Source organism: Natator depressus, chromosome 7, assembly GCF_965152275.1.
Source record: "Natator depressus isolate rNatDep1 chromosome 7, rNatDep2.hap1, whole genome shotgun sequence".
Lineage (NCBI taxonomy): Eukaryota > Metazoa > Chordata > Testudines > Cheloniidae > Natator > Natator depressus.
In genome coordinates this window covers 65,771,821-65,797,635 of record NC_134240.1, presented here as the reverse complement: position 1 = coordinate 65,797,635, position 25,815 = coordinate 65,771,821, and the positions used below count along the sequence as shown (strand labels likewise).

Genomic DNA, 25,815 nt, shown 5'->3' with positions numbered 1-25,815 from the left:
TAGTCCCAGCTGTTCATTTATTGTAACAGAGGATTTATTCCGTAACTATACCTAGGGCCCAGCCAAATTCACAGTCATGAAAAATGTGTCATGGACCGTGAAATCTTATCTCTTGTGTACTTTTACCCTATATTACATATTCAAACTGGGGTCCTGACCCAAAAGGGGGTCGCAATGCTATACTAAAGGGCTCATGGGTATTGCCCCCCCCTTACTTCTACGCTGCCTTCAGAGCTGGGCACCCGGCCAGCAGCCACTGCTGTCAAGGCAGCGCAGAAGTAAAGGTGGTAATACTGCGACTGCGACCCTGCTCCAATATTGTTGTGATCCCCTTTTGGGTCAAGACTCCCAGTTTGAGAAACACCATTAAGTCTCAAGGGCTTTTACATGTTAATATTTTGCTGTTTTAAAATACATATTCATGCTTTGTTACAACACCGTGAAATTTAAGATTTAAATATCTGAACCCATGAAATTCAATATTTTTAAAATGCTATGACCATGAAATTTACAAAAATGGACCGTGAATTTGATAGGGCCCTAGCTATATCCCACCTCAAAGGTGTCAGGACATGGGCTTCAAGGTCATACCCCTGTCTCTCACCAAATTTCTCAGGGAAAAAGGTCCCAGGAAAGGGGAGACTAATAAATTGCCAGTTTTATAGCAAAACTCAATGTGTTTAGTAAGATTCACATGAAGATTTTGGATCTGTGGAAATATGAACTTCGTCTGAACCAGAGGAACTGAACTGGTTGTTCTAGAGAAAACTAAATGACTAAATCTGTGTTAACTAAATCTACACTTGCCAGAATTGTCATGGAATCTTAAATGGCCATGAATGCTCAGGACCTTGGCTCTATGGCTCATCTAAGGGTATGTCTACACTTAAAATGCTGCAGCTGTGCCGCTGTAACGCTTCTGGCCATGTCTACACTACCACTTACGTTAGCAAAACTTATGGGAATATTCCAACCCCTGAGCAATATAAGTTACGCCGGCATAAGCATTAGTGTGTACAGTGCTATGTTGGCCAGAGAGGTTCTCCCCCCAGCATAGCTACCATTGCTCGTTGGGGGCGGATTAATTATGTCGACAGGAGAGCTCTGACCTGTCGGCATAGAGCAACTACATGAGAGATCTTACAGCAGTGCAGCTGCATCAGTAAAGCTGAGTCACTGTAAGCTCTTTAGTGTAGACAAAGCCTCAGTGTAGACACTAACTATGGCAACAGGAGGGGTTCCATCGACCTAGCGCTGTTTACATTGGGGGATAGGTCAGTATAGCTACATCTCTCAGGGATGTGAAAAATCCACACCCCTGAGAAACAAGTTCCTAGTGCAGACCAGGCCTTAGGCTCAGTATCTTATAGAACCATAGTGTAGCATTTGTTGAGTACTGACAAAGGGAAGAATGACACATACTGAAGAACCAAACACAATTTGCCCTGCAGCACCAGTTGGAGGAAAGAGGGGGTTCTTTGGAGATTTCTCCTTTGTACTGGCCAGGCTAACCCAGTCTACTTTCAGAGGCATGATCGGATCACAGCCTGAAGTGGTATGCTTCAGGCAGAGTGTTTCCAGCATCGTTTCAGTACTCCGAATCACTTCACTGAAGATCAAAAGGGTTTCGGCCTTCTAAGTTCATAAACTGGACCAAGGGCTTCGAACGGGAATTGGCTACAGTCAGTAAGTCTCACTGACTGGCAGGGTTAAGTTCTTTGTCTGTGTTTGTTTTGTTCTTGGTTTTTCTTGGTCCCTGATGATTTCCATTGGCAGCAACGGCTTCTTAGAACAGATTTACTGTGACTTTTACTTACTCCCTAATAATAATGATGCTACCAACCAAGTTGAAATGTTACCCTTTTTTAGAGCTTTATACCAAAGTGATGTTAGGAAAAGATGACCTCTGTTTGTCAAGGCTTACATGGGCCATTTACACATGAATGACTACATAGTAGATATGTAAGTTTCTTACCCTGTCAGCTTTAGAAGAGAAAAATATGTTAAAGAAAGTGTTTCTTCCCTAGAAAATCCATCACACTGGATTTGAAGACCTCCAAATTTACCTTCTTCAGAGATCTGACAATATTCCTTTGATTTTTGCTTTGGGAGTGGTGTGATGTGGTTACAGGCTAACTTTTGCTATTTCTAGACTTTTTTTTTTTTTAAGTGCATCTTGGGATCTGTAGTTTTGAGCACACATGATTCTGTCTGCTTTAAAAGCTGTCTGTTTAAAAGAAACATTTCTCTTAGGATATAGTGTTTGTCTTTATAATTTTTTTTTTCCAGTAGCGTAGTGCAATCTGGCACCTTTCATATGATTGCCTTAACAGACCTGGAGTCCAGTGACTTGAAGCCACAGAGCAGGTATAGCAAAATTTAAGTATCCTCACATCTGCTTAATTATTGTACCTGTACCCTCTTTGGAGATATGGACTGAGTGGTCAGGAGAATGCATCTAAAGGTAGTTCACTCCGGCTATGTCTACACTGCGTACTCCACAGCAGCTGGGCTGCTGTAGCACTGTAATGCAAACATTTATTACAGAGACAGAATGGGTTTTTCTGTCACTTTCGTTAATCCACACCTCCAAGAGGCAGTAGCTAGGTTGACAGCAGAATTCTTCCATCGACCTTGTGATGTCTACACTAGTGCTTAAGTCATCTTAACTTCATCTCTCAGGTAGGCAGCCCATTCATCCAGTTTTAAGCTAAACAGTTTTGGTTTTGTATGGTTTGTCCCTGTCTGGTACTGATATGTAACCGGACATGGTTTTATCTGGTATCATCATGGACACACTGAGGATTCCATTTTGCAAAGCGCAGGCTCCACCCTTGCTGCCACGACCTGGGTGACGCTCTCTTCAAAATGGCATCCTTATATGGCGCGACCTTGCACTCACCATGCATGTGAAGTAACACAGACTGTGGTAGGCTCATGCCATCCTGGAAGTTTGTGCAACTGAGATGATGTCCTGTATTCTAGAGATGCATCAGTGGCCATCCTACTCTTGGGGGCAGTGAATTTTTCATACCCCTAAATGACATTGCTTGGTCGACTTGTGTTTTAGGTTTAAACCAGGCCTAAGAGCTTTGTGACACCTGTTAGCAATCCTAGTGTAGACAAAGGCAACTGTTGTTGATACACCTCTCAGCTGGTTGAGGTAAATCTTAGGGGTTGGGAGCCTACTATTTCCCTCAGACAGCTAACATGTTAAATCTACAATTTGCCTTGTCTACATTAGGATTTTAACAGGTGTTACTTAATATGTGTTAGCACTTTTTTCCTAGTGAAGTCAAGGCCCCTAGGTGTGAATACAGATCATTAGTCTGCTGAAATCTCTATCAAGATTATTGGTAAGTGATAATTGTAATGATTTTTTTTTTTTTTTTTTTTTTTTTTTTACACTGTGGACATATAGGTCTCAGAATTAGACCAAGATCAAGCTCATTGTAAATAGGTACTAAAATGAGACAGCACTAAAGTAACACTGATCTGAGCTAAAATTAAACCTATGATGTGGCAAAATGAAAGCAAATTAATGGACAACAAATCAGGAGATTTAGATTTAATTTAAATATAAACATCTGTATGTTAAAGTCATGTTCTGGCACTTTAATCCAGTATGAATATAACCTAATTAAAGATTATTTTATATGGGACATGCATTTTGATACTCCAGTTTGTGGGGTTCAAAAGAGACATTCTAGTCACTTAATTCTTTGACAGACAACTGTTTTACACCATCATTACACACACAAACACACAAAATAGTTTTAGGTTTTTTTAACAGTAGAATACACGCTGGCTTTCTATAGGATGCATATTGCCATCTCATTTACCTACATGGCTGCATTTTCATCTTTTTCTACCAAGGCAAAAAACCAAAAACCACTCACGTGTGCATTATCTCTCCTCTTCCCCCCCAGTCCCACCCCCACAAGCTAACAAAGTAAATTGGTTTTAAAACAGTGGAAAACAATCCATTCTCTTCAGCTGTCAAGAACTGTTCTCCAAAGTCTCTTAGGAAATTAAGTAAAATAACTTCTCTGATGGAAAGGCATTAGGATTTTCCTCATAGAAACAGAAAGCTCACACCTGAATATGCCTCGGATGAAAATGAAAGTCCATAGTACAGAATGTATATGACACCCTGCAAAACAGTTACCACACCAAGTCAAACTACCAGAACTCTATTGATTACATGACCGTGACTGGCAACGCAGCAGGGAAGTCATCCACATATAAGGGCTAGAGGTGTATTCTGAGTACTTATCAGAAGCCAGTGCAATAATTCTTACCTGGAAAGTGCTGTTTGCAGCTGCTCGTTGATTTGTCAGCACACATACTGCTCTCTCCTCATGATTTATGATGTTCTAGCACTGAGACTTCTATTATTGTCCTCATTTATTGCCTGCAGCTGTCATTCTTACCAGCAATTCTACAGTTGGTTTGTAGGTGAAGTACCTAAGGTATTTAGAGCGTACACCTAGAGGTGCAATTTTAATCAAACCGATTCACAAGCTGCATTTAGATGTTGGAACAACGAACAGAGCACAGCAATTAAAGTGGACTTGACCGACAGAGATAAAGTCGTATCTCTCTCTCTCTCTCACACACACACACAAGCAATTAAATACCTCCAACAGTATTTGTATCTAGCAGCACTATGGATTTATGTGCATTTGTTAAATAAAAGGTAAAAATTTCTACAGCTCAGACTCTCAGAGCCCCTGACAAATATTTAAAAATGCAATATATATGTTATAAAGGTTACAAATCCAGCATTTTCACTTCACCCTCTCTCTTCTCCCACTCTCGCCCAAAATGACCAAGCAAAAGGTAAACAAACAAAAAACAACCCCACTCACCATTTACTATTCCCTCACTATTCTTCCCCCTTTCAAATGGATGGACTTTCCAACATGTCCTATAAGTCAACAGATTCAGGCTATTTCAGACTAACGGGTGTGGGGGCTGAGCTACGTTATTTCCCCATATAGAGATCCTCCCATCTGAGGAAGAATTTTCTACACATCTAGAATTTGAGTTTCAAAAGGTACCAAGCCTCCACAGCTGCCACTTAAGTCAGTGGGAGCTGCAGGTGTTTTGTACTTTTGAAAATTAAGCCCCCAGTTTCGTAAATAATTGTTCATAAACAAACATTTCAGAGACAGCAAACTGAGGCAAAGTGTGAGATAGTGGACTCAAGCAATAATGAAAATCTCTTTTTTTTTTTTCTTTTTTTCTTTTTAAATGAAAGCAAAGGACATTTCTAGCCCTGATGGTTGTGGAGAAAAACTTGTAGGCATGAATTCTAAAGGAACGAAAACCAGAAGGCAAATAAAAAGAACCCCAAGTGAATTATTATTTACAACCTTATGATTTTGGGCGGCCTGGCTCATAATGGATGAATGTTGGACGTCATCAGTTCTGGATTCTTGACACCTAGTTGTCTGCTTTAATCACTAGACAACACCGTTCCTGTCGTACATTCACTCTTTCAAACACTATGCAAACTACACAACCTAAAACTACAACACGCAAGTCAAAAATGTTAATCATCAAGTTACAGAAGGAGGGTGCCTGAAGGCTACCATTTCTGTAGTCAAGCATTATTTACATTTTAAAAGAGGATAAAAAACACAAAAACCAAATTACAAATGACAAATTAAGGCTCTTGACCTAAACCTCTAAAAGCAAAAAGAAAAACCATGCTTCGGCTCATACCATCATATTAAGGTATTGTAGGACAGCTGGAGTGTAAAACCATGTAGTATTCAGATATTGATCAGTCACATTTGTGCAATCCTATTATCACCCTTAGAAAAGTTTGGTCTGATCATATCAGTGTGTATTTCCAGAAGTGTACAGAATTGAACCTGTCGAATAATGGCCCCTAAAAAAACAATTAGTTTCTACACAGTAGTCTACTTTCCAGGTTAAAAAACAAAATCAGCTTTCAAATAGGTTTCAGAGTAGCAGCCGTGTTAGTCTGAATTTGCAAAAAGAAAAGGAGTATTTGTGGCACCTTTGAGACTAACCAATTTATTTGAGCATAACCTTTCGTGAGCTACAGGCATCCAATGAAGTGAGCTGTAGCTCACGAAAGCTTATGCTCAGATAAATTGGTTAGTCTCTAAGGTGCCACAAGTACTCCTTTTCTTTTAGCTTTTAAATAGTATGCTAAATAGAGAACCACATGCTGTTCAAAGTTGTATGATGCTCAAACTATTTTTTAGGCTCACCATTCCGACATTTACATCTGTATTAAACCCCTCATCCTCCAGCTAACAACATTTAGGAAAAAAGTTCAGTCTAAAATTAAACCTGCAGTTTTTTAGGGATAAAAGTAGCCACCTAAAAGCTAGCCTAGCTTTTAATCGATATACTGTATTCTTTACAAATGGAATTTCTCTCACATGCACTTTCGCTCCCTTTTCCTCCATCTCTGTGTGTAACTGGAAGACACTCTTTCTCTCTATCCTTCTCGATAGATGTTACAACACACAAATATACAAGGACACACAAATTTAAAGGCTGCTTTCAGGCTGAGGCTGTCCCTGCGAGCTTTCAGCTTGGAGCAAATGTTTCTAGTTAAATTAAGAAAATCACAAATACTTAGTCTCTCTCACACACGCTCTTAAGAACAGTGGGAGCCACAACTGAAAAGGGGAGTTTGTTCCAATTGCCTAAAATTCACCTGATGTTGTCCTGATCCACTGATGTGGCAGAAAGACACAGGTGGAGAACTCCAACTGTTGAACTGAACTCTTGAAGTTCCTCATCCTAGTCACTCAAAAATAGCAATGAAAAGCTAATAACATTTGAAGCATCCCTCATTCGTTAAATTTTCTTAACATTGGGGCAGGAGGATTTAAGCATTATCAACATGGAAAAAAAAAACACATCTCGGAACATTTTCAAACCTGATCCACTTACAAGTATTGTTTAAGCCAGGGGTCAGCAACCTTTCAGAAGTGGTGTGCCGAGTCTTCATTTATTCACTTTAATTTAAGGTTGCGCGTGCCAGTAATACATTTTAATGTTTTTTAGAAGGGCTCTCTCTGTAAGTCTATATATTATATAACTAAACTATTGTCGTATGTAAAGTAAACAAGGTTTTCAAAACGTTTAAGAAGCTTCATTTAAAATTAAATTAAATTAAAATTACACCGCCGGACCACTCAGCCCACTGCCAGCCTGGGGTTCCGTTCACCTAGGCCGGCAGCAGGCTGGGCAGGGCCTGCAGCCGGGACCCCAGCTGGCAAGGGGCCGACAGCCAGAAACCCAGACCGGCAGCGGGCTGAGCGAGGCTGGCAGCCAGGACCCCAGACCGGCAGTGGGCTGAGCAGCTCAGCCCGCTGCCGGTCTGGGGTTCCGTCCACCAGCTCCTGCCAGCCAGGGTCCTGGCTGCTGGCCCCGCTCAGCCCGCTTCCGGTCTGGGATCCTGGCCCTGCCCACATAGAGTGGGTACCTACCTTCTCCCTGGTTCTAGCCCATTCTCTTCCCCTCTCTCTTCACTGAGCTGAGGGTGGGAGTGCACTGAGCACAGGGCTGGGGGTGAAGGAGCAGGCTGGGGGTTGGAGTGTAGGGTCTGGCCAGGAGCTAGAATGAGGGAGGGGGCTCAGGGTTGGGGCAGGAGGTTTGGGTGTGGAGTGCTTACCTGGGCAGTGCCCATTTGGTGTGAGGGGTGCAGGTAGGAATGGGGAGGGGGGCAGGAGCTCCTGTTTGGTGCTCAGGGTGGGGGTGAGAATGTGAGGGGTGCAAGAGTCAGGGCATGGGGTGTGGGTATGCGTGGGGGGTGCTGGAGTCAGGGCTGGGTCATGGGGGGTTGCAGGGGTCAGGGCAGAGGGCTGGGTGTGTGTGAGGGGGGTGTAGGGGTCAGGACAGAGGGCTGGGGGTGTGGGCTAGGGTTCTGGGGGTGCTCCCAGCCCCCTGCCCAGAGCAGCTCACGGCAGGGGGCTGGAGGGGATATGCCCTGATTCCACCCCCCTTCCCCAATGCCCCGTCCCCACATCTTCTCCGCCTCCTCCCCGAAGCAGCAAGCACACTGCGGCTCCACTTCTCACCCCTCCCTTGCAAGGGCCATCAGCGGATCGGCAGCAGTGAAGGAGAGGAGATGGGGCAGGAACCCCGCACACTGGGGGAAGAGGCGGGGGAAGGGGGACCTCGCCTGCCCTGCAGCAGCAGCCAGCAGGAGCAAGCTTCTTCACCCTGCCACCATGGGCCCGGGTGGGCAGGATTTTTAATGGCACGCTGCTGCCTGCCGGAGTCCCGGCCTGGGTTCGGCAGCGGGCTGAGCGGGGCCGGCGGCTGGGACCCGGCAGGCAGCAGCGTGCCATTAAAAATCAGCTTGCGTGCCGTCTTCGGCACGCATGCCGTAGGTTGCCGACCCCTGGTTTAAGCCATAATTTGTTTTTAAGACATAAATCACAAATCTGAACTTACTTCCTGGCATGAAACCTTTAGGGCACAATCCTGAGAACATTTAAGCACATATCTTTACTAACCCAAGCATCTAGGTGTACTTAGAGCAACTTAAGTTGCTCATCCGCATGTGTGGGCAAGGGCAGGCCAATATACATTAATTGTAAGTGTTGAGACCCAGATTTTTAAAAGTATGTAGACACTCCTGTGCTCAGTGTCACAACTCTATGTGATATAGAAGACTAAATCTCATTTTCAAAAGGGATTTAGGCACCTGGGGGCTACATTCAATCAACATTTAGGCTCCTAAATCAGTTAGGCATTGCAATGTTCAGCACAGCAACACCTTAATACCTTAAGAAAATTGGACCTTAGACCCCTTAGGGTTTTAAAGTAAATGGAAAGGGTATGGTAGTTATATCAGGGAGTGTGTTTGTATCTCAAACTAAAAATATTACACATTCACAAAACAAGCCATATCTATCTTCAAACACAGCAGTTGCCAGAGAACACCTGCCTTTTCAGTGTTGTTTATTAGGGTTTTGTATTTATTTAAGAAAGAAGCCAAGCAATCTTTTAAAAGGGATTGGCATATGTGTAGCTCATCTTTAGCCTCCTTTGAAAATGTTTCCGTATCCACATTGGAAGTGAGGAAAGAAACTTGGCTCCAAATTCTTTGCTTCTTCCATAAAAAAAAAAGTCAGATCACTGTCCTGCCTTACCAATTTCTGCCATAAAATAAAGTGAGAATTCACGAGAGCCTGGGGGAATAAACAGAAAAATATAAGTATTTTAAAATATATTTAATGCGCCAGGAGATATGAACTATGTTTCATCATGTTGTGACTTAATACACTGGGAAACTACTAGGACAAGATGCTGGCAATATTACAAATATTTTTATTTTTCTCTATTGAAAGACAGTTTCAGACAACGGGGAGCTAAAAATGACATGCCAGGCCTCTGTTTTTCTTTGTTTAAACGAAGTTCAGTGAGGTACAAAGTACTAAACTATACAGCAGTCTCAGAAATACTTGAAATTCTTCTGCAAAGAAATATCAGAAATTTTGACCGCGCTTTCATGACAGGACTATTCCCAAAATAGGAACTGGACACAACAATTTCACAAACCGTTATAACGAAATTTATGCACTGAGAAAATAATTTTCATATTCTTTCAAGACATGTCACATCATAATAAAGTCAATAAGGATTGGAGTGGGCAAATTACTTGGAATCTATCAGGGTGTTTTCATTTTTTGCATTTAAGTGTGAAAGGAATCTAGTGAAACAATTACATGAAGCCATGATCAAAAACCTATTGTTAAGCATCTCACTTCGCCTTAGTAATGAACTGTTGCAAATGGAACAAAATTAGTATATATTCATGTGATTTTTTTCCCCTCCTTACTTCAATGATAAATACATTCACCTAGGGTTGCGAAGCATCCAGTTTTTGACCAGAACACCCAGTCAAAAAGGGGCCCTGGCAGCTCCAGTCAGCACCGCCAACTGGGCCATTAAAAGTCTGGTCAGCAGCGCAGCAGGAGCCTGGGTCTAAGGCAGGCTCCGTGCCTGCCCTAGCTCCGCGCAGCTCCCAGGAGCAGCCGGCAGGTCCCTGCAGCTCCTAGATGCATGAGCGGCCAAGGAGGCTCTGCACGCTGCCCCCGTCCCAAGGGCCGGCTCCACAGCTCCCATTGGTCGGGACCCACGACCAATGGGAGCTGCGGGGGCAATGCCTGTGAGCACAGGGACAGCGCACAGAGCCTCCCTGGCTGCCTATGCATCCAGGGGCGGCCAGCCACTTTCTGGGAGCCGTGATAAGCGTCGCCTGGACCCCATATCCGCTCCCCAACCCCCTACCCCAGCCCTCTCCTGCACCCCCAATTTCTGGCCCCACCCAGAGCCCGCACCCCCAGCCCATAGCCCAGACCCCCCCCCGCACCTCAACCCCCTGAGCCAGCCCAGTGAAAGTGAGTGAGGGTACGGGAGAGCGAGCAACAAAGGGAGGGATGATGGAGGAAGTGGCCTCGGAGAAGCTGCAAGGGCAGGGCCTCAGGGAAGGAGTGGGGCATAGAGTGGGGCAAGGGTGTTCTGTTTTGTACGATTAGAAAGTTGGCAACCCCACATTCACCTAACGGCACTGAGTAGAGCCAGGCAGGGTACTACGAGATACAGCGCAAGCTTGTGGGACAGCTGTACTACATGAATCAGTGTTGTTGTTGCATCTAACAGATCTAATATCAGTTAAAATAGGCAAGGAACCCCTATGGCCTAAGATAGCACTGAACCCAGATATCCAAAGATTAAAGATAATGTATTAACACACTGCTCCAATCAGTCAACTTACATTCTAGTGCAACCCATGGAAATATGTCCAATCTTCAACACAGATGCTTAACATCTCTGTGTTTTAGTTAAGGGAACTACAATAGTAAAACCAAATTGAGCACATTAAATATTTTGTTGCAGACCTCTTCTTATTCCTGAGCACAAAGAGGTATTTTCTGGCAAGGCAGGCTGAGAGAGAAGTGGAGGGGGAAAGTTGTAAGAGCCAGTGGATCTGTACATATTTTGGCAGATTTACTTAGTAAATTGTTCTGGATAAACATTTAAGACACGTTATTTACTGTTGTTGAATCTGCCCTTAAATGGCAACTGTAAGAGCATGGATAAATAGACTAAGATGTCATCTATCCAGACTACAGTTCCTACAGAGCAGTTTACTTTCATACCCTCTGCTTTTAATCTGTGTCAATGATATTACCAAATCAGTGCCACTCCCACTTATTTAAATCAATGCCAGATAAGGTCCTAGTTTTTTAGCTTCCTAAATAAATGCTTCTGAGCAAATTTTTCTCCATCTTCTACAGCAGAACAAATTATCACAATAAAGCTGCAACATACGAGGGCTCTTGCCTTTTCTGGTCCTGATCCTGGAATTCGACCATCTGCATGCACAATTTCCTTTAAAGTGAATCGGAATCCTGCATAGAGGACTTCCAGGTTGATGAAACCAAAAGATCCAGAGTTTAAAGCACAAAACATACATAATGCAAAACTGCATACACAATACTATGCGCACGCACACAGGGAATATATGATGGTGTGTGGTCTGATTTACAGATTTTATCGGCAGGTGGTTAAGATGTCCTCATTATTATCAAATGGCTTTGCAACTGGTCAGTTATGTAGGTCAATTCAAACCAGTGCCAGTAAAAGCTACACACCACACCACTGTGTATTCTGACAGTCCTGACAGAAAAATATTTATTAGTATTTCAGGGAGTTTCAAAAGAAAGTTACTAGAATTACTATTATACCCCTCTGCCTGTCAAACCAGTGGTCTGAGTTAAAAGAGGCCTGATTTTCTGAAATACCGAGAGCCCACATCTATTTTAATCAACTGCAAGCTCTCTGGGGCAAGGACTGTCTTTTACTATGTGTTTGCAGAGTGGCTATCATAACGCAGTCCCAATCCCCAATTTCAATTTTAATACAAAACACAAATAATAATCCTAAAAATAGGTGCCTATCACCTCGGAAAATGTAATCCTGTAAGTCCTAGCACACAGACCTGACATGGAAATTACAATTCAAAGTCACCAGCACAGGATTTTAAAAAATATTAGGCTTGTGTCTGCCTCATGCTTCTTTATGAAGTATAAACAAAGTCTGAATGGGTTTTTCTTTGCTTGCACTTATACCTTAGACGCTAGGTTCCCTGTAAACTGCAAGGCCACGCAGCAGGCTATTTAGGGCCACACATGTCCCATGGCCCGGCCCGACCCAGCCCCTCTGGAGCTGCTGGAGAGAGGAGCCCCTCCCCCAGCCCAGTCCGGCCAGAGCTGCCATAGTGGGGAGAAGTGCCCCTCCCGCCCCACCGCACCCCCGGCCCAGGTGCTGCTGTGGGGAGAGAGAACTGGGGGAAGTCCTCTCTTCCCGCCATAGCCCCAGGGCAGCCTGCATCCCAAAACCCTCATCCCCAGCCCCACCCCCAGAGCCTGCACCCCCAGCTGGAGCCCTCACCCCCTCCGCACTCCAACCCTCTGCCCCAGCCCTAAGCCCCTCCTCCCTAGCCCCACCCTGGAGCCCGCACCCCAAGCTGGAGCCCTCACCCCTCTCCATGCCCCAATCCTCTGCCCCAGCCCTGAGCCCCTTCGCACACTCCAAACCCCTCAACCTCACCCAGCCACATGAATTTTGTTATGTGCACCAATATGGAGATGATGTGTCACACATCACCTCTATATTGGTGCACATAACACAATTCATTCCGTACATGGGTCGGAAAAATTAGAGGGAACACTGCTTAGAAGTATCAGATATGATTTTGCTAGAAGACTTCTTGTAGGCCTCGGATGACTGAAGTGAGCTCTTACACTATAACTGAAAGATGTGGGTGTGAGATATTTAACAAAGATGTCATTTCTCCCAACTGTTCATTGTGCATTAGAGCTTTGTGTGTGTTAACAAAAAACAAAAGTTTAAAAAAGTTTGACCAAATATTTCTTCCCCATTCAGTCTCTTGATTTTCAATACTCCTTACACAGGTCATTTGAAGAACCACCACAAGCAGTTTTAAAAGCTTGTCAGATAAGAGGGCTATTGGGGAGGAGCAGCAGAAAAGATGAATTGGGTAGGAGTGCACAAAGATGCAGATTTTATTATGGTGGAGCAGCAGGGAGTCCACAGTTAAGTTGCATTAGAGTTTTCAGTAACTGTATACTCTATCTGCACCCAGCGTTCACAAACAAGGAACTACTTCGCAGTGCCTCAGTTTCCATAAAATGGGGATAATACCTACATAGCAGTGCCATCATGAGGTGTACTTAAAGTTTATAAAGTTCTTTAATAAAGTTGGATTGAAGAGATATAATAATCAAAGAAGCATTGTCAGGAGAAAGTTCACTAAACCAGGTTCCTTTTAGAAGGAGCATTGCAATCTTAGATACAAATTGTTAAATCAAATGTAAAAGTGCATCAACCTGCAGCAGAACAAAAAGAGGAAGCTTTCTTTGAAAGTGCTTGGGGGAGGCACAGGGTTGCTGCAAGGACAGCCAGAGTAAGCTGTGCACCTGTTGTAAACAAATTAACTCCTGTGATCCTATTGTTGGGAAAAGAGTTATAAGAGCATTAAACAAACATAGAAATTGTAGGAAGGACACAAAGAAATCAGGTAGACCTTATGACAGTCACATCATTCTTCTTTCCCTCTGCAAACTGCAGCAGAAGAAACCCTCTCTCTCATTTATAATTTGTTCTATTAAGAACGTAATGCCACTGAGGAAGTCTCAAAATTATTTTTAATGTTTTTTTCCCCCTTGGGAAGAGGAAAAGACAGCCAGATGGGATTTCTGTTGACCTATGAACACTTTCCCGCTTTTAACAGTGATGGCTCTTTACTGTCACACACTTCTTACCCTGGTAGCCAGCATTCTCATACTGCCTCTTAACCAGAAACACACTCTACGCAAATTTTTCTTATAGATAAGCATTCCAATTTGTGGTCACTAAGGCGGCCAAAATCTTATGAGCAACTACAATCCTGTGGAATCCTTAAGGTTTGTGTTGAGACCATGCTGTGTGTGATACTTAATTGAAAACATTACAGCTCTTGAAAAAAGAGCCTGTTCCAGACTATAAAGGCTTTGTTTTGCTTTAACATTATTAAATTTGGAGGCAGAAAAGGCGAGCTCTTAAAAACCTCACTGTGAGAAAGGAATCTTCTCATTAAACCCAACTTAAGTCACTGTCCAAAAGCTTCCTTAACACAGTTAAGGTTGCCTGACAGTGCCTCATTCCTTTCCAGAACGTTGAGTGCACCTATCCTGAAACCTCAGGAAACCAGGGAATACATAGTCAAGGTACACACCAATCCCTCCCCACAACCTCAGTTCTGCCCCCTGGAGCTGGCAAGAGCCACTGGTGATAAAGCGTAAGTATGTTTCAGCCAGGGCTGCACTTATAATAGGAAGACACTAGGAATAACTAAGTGAATATGCTATTTTAAGTGGTTGGCTGTGTCCCACAGAACTGTATTCTCTCATTTGTCTGCACGCTGCTCCAACAGCTCTTCAGTGTGGTATTAGCAGTTGTATTGACTGGTGCAGGGATACTTGCTCACACTGTGATATGAGGAGAGGTGCATCTGCACCCAAATGGATCCGGGGCCCCTCCTTTCTGTGTTGAGTTATGTCGGTTGTGTGGGCAGAAGAGCACAATGGTCTGTTGTTGCCATAGGGATTTGTAGCAAGCTGCAAGCATACATGATAATACATTACAGGAAAGAGGTAAGTTCGGGTGATGTTCCAGGTAACATCTGCCAACTCTGAGGTGGTTTGTGCTGAACGGGTGAAATGCTAGGGTATAGGCCCGGCACGGCTAGCTGGTGTTCACTAAACCCACCCTAAATATAACTTTTGCCTTAATGAGGACACAGTATCACATTTTCTACTGCTGTACTCAGCTCCTATCCCTGGAGTGTTCCATATCATCTGGAAGGACAGAGTGCTGCAATATTATCTGTCGGGGTGGGCTGGGGTGTCATTCAAAAGAGGGCAGAGTTAAGGGTGCAGGGCACAACTGGCAGTACTTTAACTCTGTAGTTCCTCTTTTTCATAGATTAAAGTATAGGTGCATTCGACTTCCTGATGGGGTAAGAGGCACTCTGGTCAACCTCAACCCTGCATTAACCCATTTCTGGGCAGTGAATTACCCTTGTTTTTTCAGGAAATGGTAGCAGTGAGGGGGCCATGATGGGAGGGCAGAAGGAGATCACCTGGGGAACACCTCACTGCTACTCAAACACTTTGTATCTGTAATATCCTGGAACTGGCCTGGCTACAAGAACACTGTATACCTCACTGCCATTCATCTACCTGCTCTGCCCTCTTCCTGGCTCCTTCATGCCTCCTGCTATAGCAGGAGGTGCCATGAGGATGCCAAACTGAAATCAACTGCAAGTGTGTGGTACCAGACTGGGGAGGATCAGAGACATCATTTGAGCTTCAAATATGTGTGTCTGTTTGGTGGGGCATTAAGAACTGTAAAATTTTGAATCATGTGATTTTTAGGAGGCGGGGTGGGGACTGTATTTCAGGAACACCTTGCTCAAAAGATCTCAGATCTGGACCTTTAACCCTCCCTGGATTCTCATGAGGCACACAATTTTCAAGACAATCCAAGTAAGGATGTGGATTTCAAAGCACTTAGAAAAACCAGCTGTTAAACAGTAAGCTAGTCTCAACCTTATAAATCTCCTCACTGTATTTTCCACTGAATGCATCCGATGAAGTGAGCTGTAGCTCATGAAAGCTCATGCTCAAATAAATTGGTTAATCTCTAAGGTGCCACAAGTCCTCCTTTTCTTTTTGCGAATACAGACTAACATGGCTGTTACTCTGAAACCTGTCAAATAAATTGGTTAGACTCTAAGGTGCCACTAGTACTCCTAACCTTAACTATAGTAGCACTATCACCCAGTCATGACCTATTAACAGAGGAAGGCAGAAAGCTCAGGCTGACTGTATTTGAGGAGGGTGGGTGTTTAAACAAGGAAAAGAGAAGAGACGCTTACACTTTAAAAACTGCTGGCTAAGGCGCAGAAGGTGTACATTTCAGAGCACGCTGAAAAGCTCTTCTGTTCTCAGAGGGTAACAGGAGCACAGCCATGAGACAAGCAGATATTTATCAGAGGAATTGTTTTTTCCTACTAAATGGCCAATTGAAGCCCTTACCATTCTGTCGTATATCTGTGTCACTGTAGCCCCAATAAATAAACTGCTCTGATTAGTTATGAGACTATCTGGAAACCCCTAGGAGACTGATAACACTGGCTTTGTCAGCCAGTCAATCATCATACTCTGCAGTCTCACAGACATGCACAAACAAATAAACCCCAATGCGCTTCTCCATTTATTTCACCCCTCCAAGTCCCCTCTGCCAACAAGTGTGTTAATCTGTTAAGCAAAAGGTCCTTACAAAACAAGGGCAGATAATATTTCACCAGGTACAGAAAACTGTAACAAGATCAGGGCACAATTTATCTACACTGTATGCATTTGTGTATTAAGCAGATAGACCGGTTAGTACCCCTCAATTAATACCATCCTGGTCCAGATTGACTTATGCTTTTGAAATAACTCGCCAGGAGACTGTTTACACACACAGCTCCTTCCCCTCTCCCCCTCTCACCCCCCATTACCTCCTCCAGTGATTTCTTACACATGGTTTACAATAGCAGAGGCAAGAAGCAGTTTCAAGAGGCCAGACACAGTGATTAGAAAATTACCATGTTGATTTCATATCACACTGTATGGAAGGTATATAATGTCTGCTGGCTTCATTCTCATGCTAATTTTCAATAGATACATTTATTAATGTCTAGTTTGGTATTGCTCCCAGTTCCTACCTTACGTTAAGCTTTCAGGAAGTAGTGGCTGCTGTGGAGAGTAGTAAGATAAAAACATGTGCCCTTCACAATCAACAAAAATCTGAGCATCCAGTTGAGTCTGCACCCACAATATACATGGAAGCTGGGCCAGCCAAAGTTAGTTCTACCTCGCCACGACCTTAGCACGGTAAAGAAGGCTCAGAGCAACCAAGAATGCCTCTGATCTTGCACTCAATACAGTACTGAGAAACTGAAATATGGTTCTATTGCAAAGGAGATAGTAACAGTTCTGCCAGCAGGGCAGGGAGCCACAGAATAGTTTATGAGTGGTGTATGAAAAAAGAGAGAGAGAGAGAGAGAGAGAGAAAATTCAAGGCTGCATATATCTGGAGAAGGACGTCTTAGTATTATGACATCTGTTTTATAAATCGACTCTCCACCATCCGCTGACATATAAACATTTAGTCAGGAGAAAATCAAATAGCAAGCTCCTTACACAGACAAACAGTGAACAGTAGGGGCAATCCAAATCCACAGATTTATGGTACTTCCACAGATATCTGTAGTGCCATGAATAGTAAAGGGATTTTATATTTAAAAAAAAATCCTACCTAGATTGAACCAATAGGCTCACCTTTACTTTGTGAAGCAATTCACTGCATCTTTGTAGAGTCAAAGAGACACAGTATCAACAAAAGGATAAATTTCTCATATTCATTTTAATGAAGTGTTAACTGGATAGTTTAGATGTGACCACTTGAATTCTAACATTATTAAATAACAAAACACCCAGCCTGAATTATTGAACTATCATTACAAAGGCCATATGGATCTATTTTGTTTTTAGCCCTTTACAGCCACCTTTAAAAAGTAAGCTATCATCCCCTCACCTCAGAAACAATTGGAGCCAGCTGTTCCAGAATTGAATGATAGGAATATAAGCTACTGTTTTTACCCCATATGCAGGTTTGAAAGGTATAATTATCTCAGCTGATGCGAACATAAGACAGCTTGAAACAAATGAACATTTCTGAGTTACGCAGAGGGGTATGTTCCTTGCAGATTTGGGTTGTTCCCTCTGATTAAAGTTAATTTATATTACCATGGGCTGGATAATTCAGCTAGGCAGACTACAGACCTACACAAGACAGTTTTCTCTCCTCCACTCGAAAAGTACTGTCTACAATATTTTTCCTCCTTCTCTCCTTGGGAGAAAGTTGTACCACTGTGCTCATATAATCAGAGCCCAACATTTGCAAGGAGTAAAAACCACTCCATTTTCAATGCATCTCAACCTATTAGAAACAAAGCATCACATGACCAAGCCTAAGACCATCTCTATCTACTCTCATAATACACTACTGCCTCCAACAGTCAAACTAGGATGATCCATTATACCTCCTCACCTGGACATTTCTCTTGCAACCTACAACCCCTTTAAAAACCTTCTAAAATTAACCAACCTAAATGCAGATTGTTCTATAAAATCCAATGTAAACAAAAAAAAAATGCTACATAAGAAGTTTTTGCTTTGGGGGAAGAGAGAGGAATAAAATCAATATGACAAAGTAACACTTGGATTTGCAAACCTTTTGTTTTTAAACCAAAAAGACACCCATTTGAAGAATAAATTATTCCTAGCTCCACTAACACTGCCTAGCCTTATGTCAGCAGAGAAGTTCAGATCCACACAAAGATCAGTGAAACAACAAAATGCTCCTACCATATTGAACTACTGGATACACCCCATGCATATTTGCTTTGTACTACATCTTGATGAAATATGCTTCCTCTTTAAAAAACAAACCAACATCTTAAATGGATAAAGAAGTCTTGTCAGCACAGTAGCTGATGAGTGCAATCATAAACCAATTCTCAACTCTGCAGCAATATTCTCTCCATGTCTCTACAGTAATACTGTATAGGATTTCAAAGAAATTGGCATAACTAGGAGGAAACAAATTAGTCAATTGCACAGTGGTCGGATTCACTACCACAGGCACCAATTGCAGTCCTAGGTATGTATAAAACAGATTTTACAGGTAGAACAATAACTAGATTACTCTCTGCACTGTTTGATTCCCCAAGTTGTTATGCCATGGCGGCCAAAAACTAGTGGATCCTGGGCCACCCTTATGTTCACTCCTCAAGACACACTGTACTCCGGGTAACTTGGAAATACACGGCGCCTGTTGCCTCCAAATGCTAGGGCACATGTTAGCAAGAGAGAAGGCAAAACAAAAAACCAAATTAACAAACTTGTCAGTTTTTCCGGTTTACAGTGAGAAACCAAGCTTTCCTGGCAGATAACACACATGTCAAGTTGCTAGGGACCAGCCAACTTTGAATCAACTGTAGTGTCACTGATGTAATTACCATCCATGAGTTTGGAACCTATAAAAAGTGGAAGAGATATAGGGAAAAGGGCAGGCAACTCCCAAGAAAAGTTATGAATGGAAACATATGGTACCTAGAATTCCATCACTTCAACTCCTTGTAAACCTTTCTGAGTATTAAAAAAAAAAGTCCTTTAAGTAACAAGAAAAAATAACTATTATCTTTTGTGTGATACAATATTTTGGAAAACAAAGTTCTACACCACACTCATATCCAGTTTTCATGATTTCAGACGCTACAAAACATGCACTGTATAGATGTCCGGCAACATGGTTCTTTCCCCAACAAAGTTTTAACTGTGCCTTTGCCATAGACTCAATTTTTGAAATCATTACATTTTATTTAAGGTGTTGTGGACCTTAGCCACTGTAAACAATGAAAGCATCCATTCATGTTGACATGCATGAGACAGACAAATGAAATACTAAATTCACTGGCTCTGTTTTTTATTTTTAAATGAAAATAAAATCTCCTTTAAGCTTAGCCTACAAAGTAGACAAGAACTACTTTTAATATAGGGCAAAACCACAGATCCAGCAATTAAATCCTGAGCAATTTTTTATTTTGTTCTTCTTTTTACATCCTAAAAAGGCAGTTCTAGAATTTCAGTTCTCTTGTTCCTTAAAACAATTTTTATTTTTTTTAAAAATATACAGGCTAGATACTTCAAAATTCATATCATTTTTGCACTCAGGAGGAAAACATTGTAGTCTCTTTCCTTAGCCTCAGAATTTTGAAGAAACTAAAAATGTAATGATTTTTAACAAAAGCAAAATTGTGTCCTCTAATTCGGGGTGTTAACATTATTTTAAGTCATTTTTTTCCACAATCTCATTTTAATAAATGGCCTTTTATCTCCCCAACTCCCACCCGAACTCAGAAGAAAACAGTGTCACCAAATGCACTCAACCAGCCTCAAAGTCACACGTGCTCTATTGCAGATCTTGCTTTCAATGTGTCTTTTGTTTGATGGCTGGTGTTTCAACATCCTCGACTTGAACAGAAAAAGGTCAGCGCAAGTCTTCTGGCATTCATAAACCTGAATCAGGCCCCGCCAAGAGAAGATTGATGCCATAGTAAACTTCCCTCGATCAAAAGAAGGGGGTGCAAGTTTGAGGCAGAGACCAACTCTGTTGTCTGCTAGATTAAGCCTAATTCTCCCAAAGACTGTCAGTAGTTCTAAGTGTATAATTTTGCTGAACCTCTTTGTCAAACTTTTCCTCGGTTGCCTGTATATTAATTTCGGGTTAGAACTTTTGCCACAATGCAAAATTATTGCACAAGTATTATAGCTGGAATAGTCTTTCATTAGCAAGAGCCCTGCCTAATCATTTATCATGGGGCTTTTTTTTTTTTTTTTTACCTTTGCATCCATATCCTATACCCACCCCCCATTCTCCTGTCTGGAGAGGAGGAGACTACATCATTAACCTTCCAATTTACAAGGCCAAGTTCCATATTGCAGCTATAGAGAAGCTGTTGCTAAAGATTCCTTAAAAGCTCTGGCACTTCAAGGCAGTTGGAACTACTCAACCAGAGGCCAGAGCCAAAGCTTTGCCAAAGCATTAATGGGCTTTTGCCCTTTTAAATTTTATAAGCCTGTCGCCTTTCTGATGCACACAGTTCTATTCAGGGTTCTAAATGGCCATTTCATATTTAAAAGAAAGCTTGCATAGGTAGCACCCTAAAACTACCCCAGGTCATTCATCTCCCACCGACTCTCTTACTGTCTCTTAGGAAACCTTTGATAGAGCATTTGTTCAGGCTGCCAAGTTAAATCCTCCTCCCTCATGTCAATGCATTGAAAAAAGCAGTCAGAATACCAGCTTCACTCAGGCCTGCTGAAGTAAATGGAGAAAACCAATTCGTCTGTCACTACACAGAGCCATTAAGCCGTTTGCAGATTATTAACTGAAGCAAAAAGAATATACACTCTGCACAATCAGACAGTAATGCAGGGCTATTGCTTAAAATTATCTTCAGTCTCAATAAATTACCTATATGTGGTAGTTTCTAATTCTCAGTCCAGCCGCCTGGACCAGTTAGTAAGACCCACAATCAGAGCAATTTGTTATGTTTTCGCCATTATACAAGTCAGTTTTATTAAGCATATGAATGAGGTCTGCAGTTACAGAAGGAACTTAACTCAAAAAACTAGTCTTATGCTTCCCACCACAGACTCCAAAGTAGGATTGAAATTAAACTATACACGTGTAAAACAAAAGTTTGCAGTGTAGAAAAATGGGTATAGTAACAACTTCCCCGTTCCTCCTTTTACATCTCCACTTTCCCACCCCCACCACAAAATCAACCTGGAGAACCCCATCCCAGATGATTAGAGCAAGGAATACAGCATGACTAGATGGCTCCTATTTTTATGTTTACATTCCTTAAGTGTCTTTTAACTGGCTGCCATTCTCCCTTTTACTGCAGCTAGCTCAACCAGTCTCCCGTGAAAACGATTCCCTCCTTTTTCTTTTCACAATGGCAAGAAAGCAGGAGCTGGGTTCTTTCAATCGGCCCCTCTCCCCCCCTCTCCCCCCAGCTTCCTGGACAGATGTACACAGGAGAGAGAGAGAGAGACTACTCCTGCCTTGTGATTGAGAGAGGCCCCAGTCCCAACTGGCTTTCAAAACCCAGACACAAGGAATTTACACTCAGGCAAGCTTCCCAAAGCCCGGAAAACATGCCCGATCCCCCCTCCACACACACAAGCTTTCTCCCTCCCCCCCGAAAAAATACTTTGTTATTGCAACCTTCCTCTCCCCACCCCTTACCCCCAAAGATTCTTCAGTGCCAGCTCGATTGACTACGAGCCTGTCGGTGCACAACCGGAGCAGTCAGGAAAGGTAAACTGGCCAGAAAACAGAAGCTATCCGGATTATTTTAAAATCTCCTTTGTTTTTATGGCACAAGATCGCTCGCTCTCTTTCTCTCAGGCATGCCTAATTCGCCTCATTGTTTCAGCTTTTAAAACTTAGATCTACAACACGAAAGATCTTCCCCCCTTCTGCTATAATTTTCAAGGATTCCTCCTTTTACAGTCACTTCACACAAGACACCTATTTCCCCAACACTAGCCCCTTCCCTCCCCAGCTCAGAGGGGTTGGGGGAGTGATCAGAGCCCCACATCCATAATATAAAACACTCTGGCTCCGTAATCTCTATTCGCTACAATCACAAAAAGGCAAGGAATTTCCTTTTCCGCTGGATCTCCTGTTTTCTTTTTCTGTCTCATTCCCCCTTCTCCTCTCCTCCTTTTCCAGACACACAGATACAACCTGTCCCTTTAAGAAGTCTTCACACATTTTCTTGTCTTACAAAAAACAAATGTTCTCTCTCTCTCTATATATATATATATATATATTTCCTTAGCTTGGTTACTCCATTGTTTCGCCTCATTCAAGACACAATCCTTGCCCGGTCACAAACACAGGGAGGTGTGAACGTAAGACTGAAATAGACACGAAACTTACCTAGATTGCACAGCAGGCTTGCAGTAAGAAATATAATAAGGAAGCAGGCAGCAAAAATCCTCTTTCCCCAGCTGATTGGCAGCTCTGTTCAGGTGCTTTTAAAATATTTTTCATTTAAAAGCGGTTTCTCTCTCCTGCTCCCCCCCTATACAGACAGTGAAAAGGAGCTCAATGTTAGTGGGTGAGTAAGTGAATCAACTAGCAGAGAGCACAGCAAGTTGAAGTGTCAAATTACATTGGCTATTCTATTACCAAAGGGCCATGCTTTGTGGCTGTTGGCAAAATCTGTCCCAGATTCCTATCTGAAAGGGAGCTGCCTCCTGTAGGGATGTTCTGTCCCTCGCTCTCTATTCTCGCCCCCTCTCTTCCCTCCCCGCATCCCATAAAGTTAAAGTTAAAAATGAAAATATTGTTTTACACGATTTAAAAAAAACCCCACAAACTTCCTCTTAATCCTAGTGAATAGCGTGCAGTGCAAACCATCCCAGATTAGAGAGTGAACGCATGGGACTATCCTCCCCTCTGCGTTTTGATATTGCTGAAGAGGGGGGATCCCCACTCTGGAATTTATGTAATTAAAAGCGTGCAGTGCTGCCCCAGTTTATGTTCTCCTCAACGGGGATTTTTGCCCGGGTTTGGAGAAAGACTGGGTGGAGGAGACAGACTACTCAATGGCTGGTTGCAAGGTTCAAGCTCTTTTGCCTTTTTGATGCGTTTCACTTTACATTAGCTCTGTGGGTTTTTATTTTTAAGGCGAGCAGCACTAACGATTCAGGAAGGAAGGGATAAAGGAACCGATAGAGAGGAGCGCTGGATTCCCCTCCTAGCCCCACGGAGAAAAGACTCTCTGTTCTGGTGGGGAAGGAGAGAAGCTTTTCGAGGGTTAGCAAGAGAATAGAATCGTTCCTTAGGAGAGCTTTCTGACTGCCAGTAGCAGCCCCAACCAACACAATCTCCAGCCCGAAGAGGAGTGGCGGTATCACTACACGCACAAGCTTCTCCCAAGAAGGACGGCTTAGGGAAGAGGGAGGGGAAAACAGAAAAAAAGAGGAGGGGCTGTTTTTTATTTTAAATGCAACCACTCCGGAGGCGGGTGTCCAATTGTCCCTCAAAGTTTGATCGTGTTCCTTGCCATCAGTTCAATGAGTTGTCCTCCCCACTTTTTGACCATGTCACTGCAAATCTCGGGGCCTTAAGATGGGCTCTCAGACCTTACTGCTAGGCGGATCAATCCAATAGCAAAAATAATAGAGGGTGAGTTGTTTTGTTGTTGTTTTTTTAAAAAGAGCAAATCCAGCGTGATTTCCAATAAGAAAAGACAAGGACAATTTCTTGTTATTAGCAGCACCAATCCTCTAAATACAACTCCCCCGACTTCTCTTCCCCCTGATAAAACACTTCCAGGACAATCAATATTTTATGATGAGTTGTTAATAAGCCTAATATATTCATTCCGGTTCCAACGGGGTTTGTTAGATTATGCAATTAAGATAAGCAATTTAAACAGGGCCATAGAGCTCTTCATCGGCTCGGATTTATTTTGTTGTTGGAGGAGGAGAAAGAGATCTAGTATTTAAAGGATGCCGGGTTACTAGAAGGGGGAGGGACTATGTTTTTATCAAACTGCACTCTATTCACATTGCACTATTTACTGTGGAAACACTTTTGCACTTATGCCGCCTAACGACTGCAATTGTTTCCCTAACCCATTTAAGTGGTGCTTATTTATGGGGGTGTTTTGTCTGTAAGGAGAAGGGCGAGTAGGAATTCAGGGTTGATTGGTAGGGGAGGGGTCATACCCTTAACTGCTACCTTCTCTTCTCCAGCCTGCTTCCTAATACATAAATCCCGCATCAAACCAAAATTTAACCTCCTCCTGTTCTTGTTGCTGTTATTAACTCTCAAAAAGTGCAGCCCCATCTTCTCCCGCCCCCACTAAAAATCCGTCTAACCTAGTGTTCTTCTCCCTGCTTTTCATTCCACTTTAACTAATGCTGTCAGGACCTGATCCAAAGTGCATCATTGAGGTCAGTGGAAGCCTGGGCATTAACTTCGGGGGGCTTTTGATCAGTCCCTGAGTGGTTTTTTTCTTGTTTCCCCAAAGTAACCTCACCTGAGCTCCTCAGTGCTTTTCCCACGTTCCTCTCCCAAATGTACCCCACCGAAGGAAAGGTCTTAGTGCTTTCCCCTGATCCCAACCCAGTGTGCTTTCTGCCTCCCCTTACCCCTCTGACCGTGTTTGCAGCAGACCAACCAGACGGCGTAGAGAGCCTTTAATGCACAGAGCGAGCCCCTTCGGCCAGGGACTGTGTCTCCTGACGCGCCTGCAAAGCGCCAGCCACATGCAGCTGTGTAAATAATAAATCCCCGCCAGCAGGTCCCCTCTATAGCTAGGGAAACTTGGAAAAGAAATACGGGGCGCAGAGCTCGGCGCTATTGCAACGTACAACAGGCGGGGAGATCCGGAGGGCCCCAGCGGGGGGGGAACGAGCGGCATGTTGCTAGAGGCCCGCGCTGTCGTAACGGGGAGCAGCGTGCGTGGAGGAAGCTCCAGTCCAGGTGCTGCGGGGCCACTCCGGGCGCCGCGTTTTGCAGGCAGCCGCCGTGTCAGCCGGAGAGCGCTGAATAACAAAGACAAGTTTGAGAGCAGCGGCAGCCGCAGCCGCGGCGGCAGGGCTGGCGGAGTGACGTCAGGGAACAATGCCAGTGCCAGCCGCGCTGACACACGCACCGCGCCGCTGCTGCTCCCCCCTCGGCCCCACCGCCACACGCAGCGCGGGGCTCTCTGCTGCTCCGCGCCTTAAAGGGGCCGCGCCCCGCTGCCGGACCAGCCCCGCTGTGCCTGGCTGCCACTCACACCGGGGTGCGGGAACCGACCCGGCTTGGGGCTGTTTGGCGCCTTGATCTTATTTGCTCAAGGCAGCTGCTGGCGCTGCATAGGCCTGGAGGCGGACACAGTTCTTGCCCCCAACGGGTCCGCTCCTGCAGGCTCTTACTCACCAGCATAAGCCATACCTGTGAGCGGGGGGGGGGTGCAGCGTCGGGCCCCACCTCGGCCACCAGCCTAGACTCCAGACACCACACACCAGATGGCCCTAGATTATTTGATTGTTGAAA

General features: G+C 43.6%; 1 protein-coding gene across 9 annotated transcripts in view; it reads right to left on the bottom strand.

Moving 5' to 3' along the window:
• ZMIZ1 (zinc finger MIZ-type containing 1) overlaps positions 1–22,910 on the bottom strand; it is a 478,186-nt gene extending 455,276 nt beyond the window's left edge. For 6 of the 9 annotated variants that reach the window (XM_074958666.1, XM_074958665.1, XM_074958672.1 and 3 more), the window contains exon 1: positions 22,699–22,907. The gene's annotated coding sequence lies outside the window, so the exon portion shown is untranslated. Of the gene's footprint in view, positions 1–22,698 lie in introns of all 9 variants that reach the window. The other 3 variants (XM_074958674.1, XM_074958670.1, XM_074958671.1) reach the window with 3 other exon arrangements.
• Between the last annotated feature and the right edge of the window lie 2,905 nt (positions 22,911–25,815).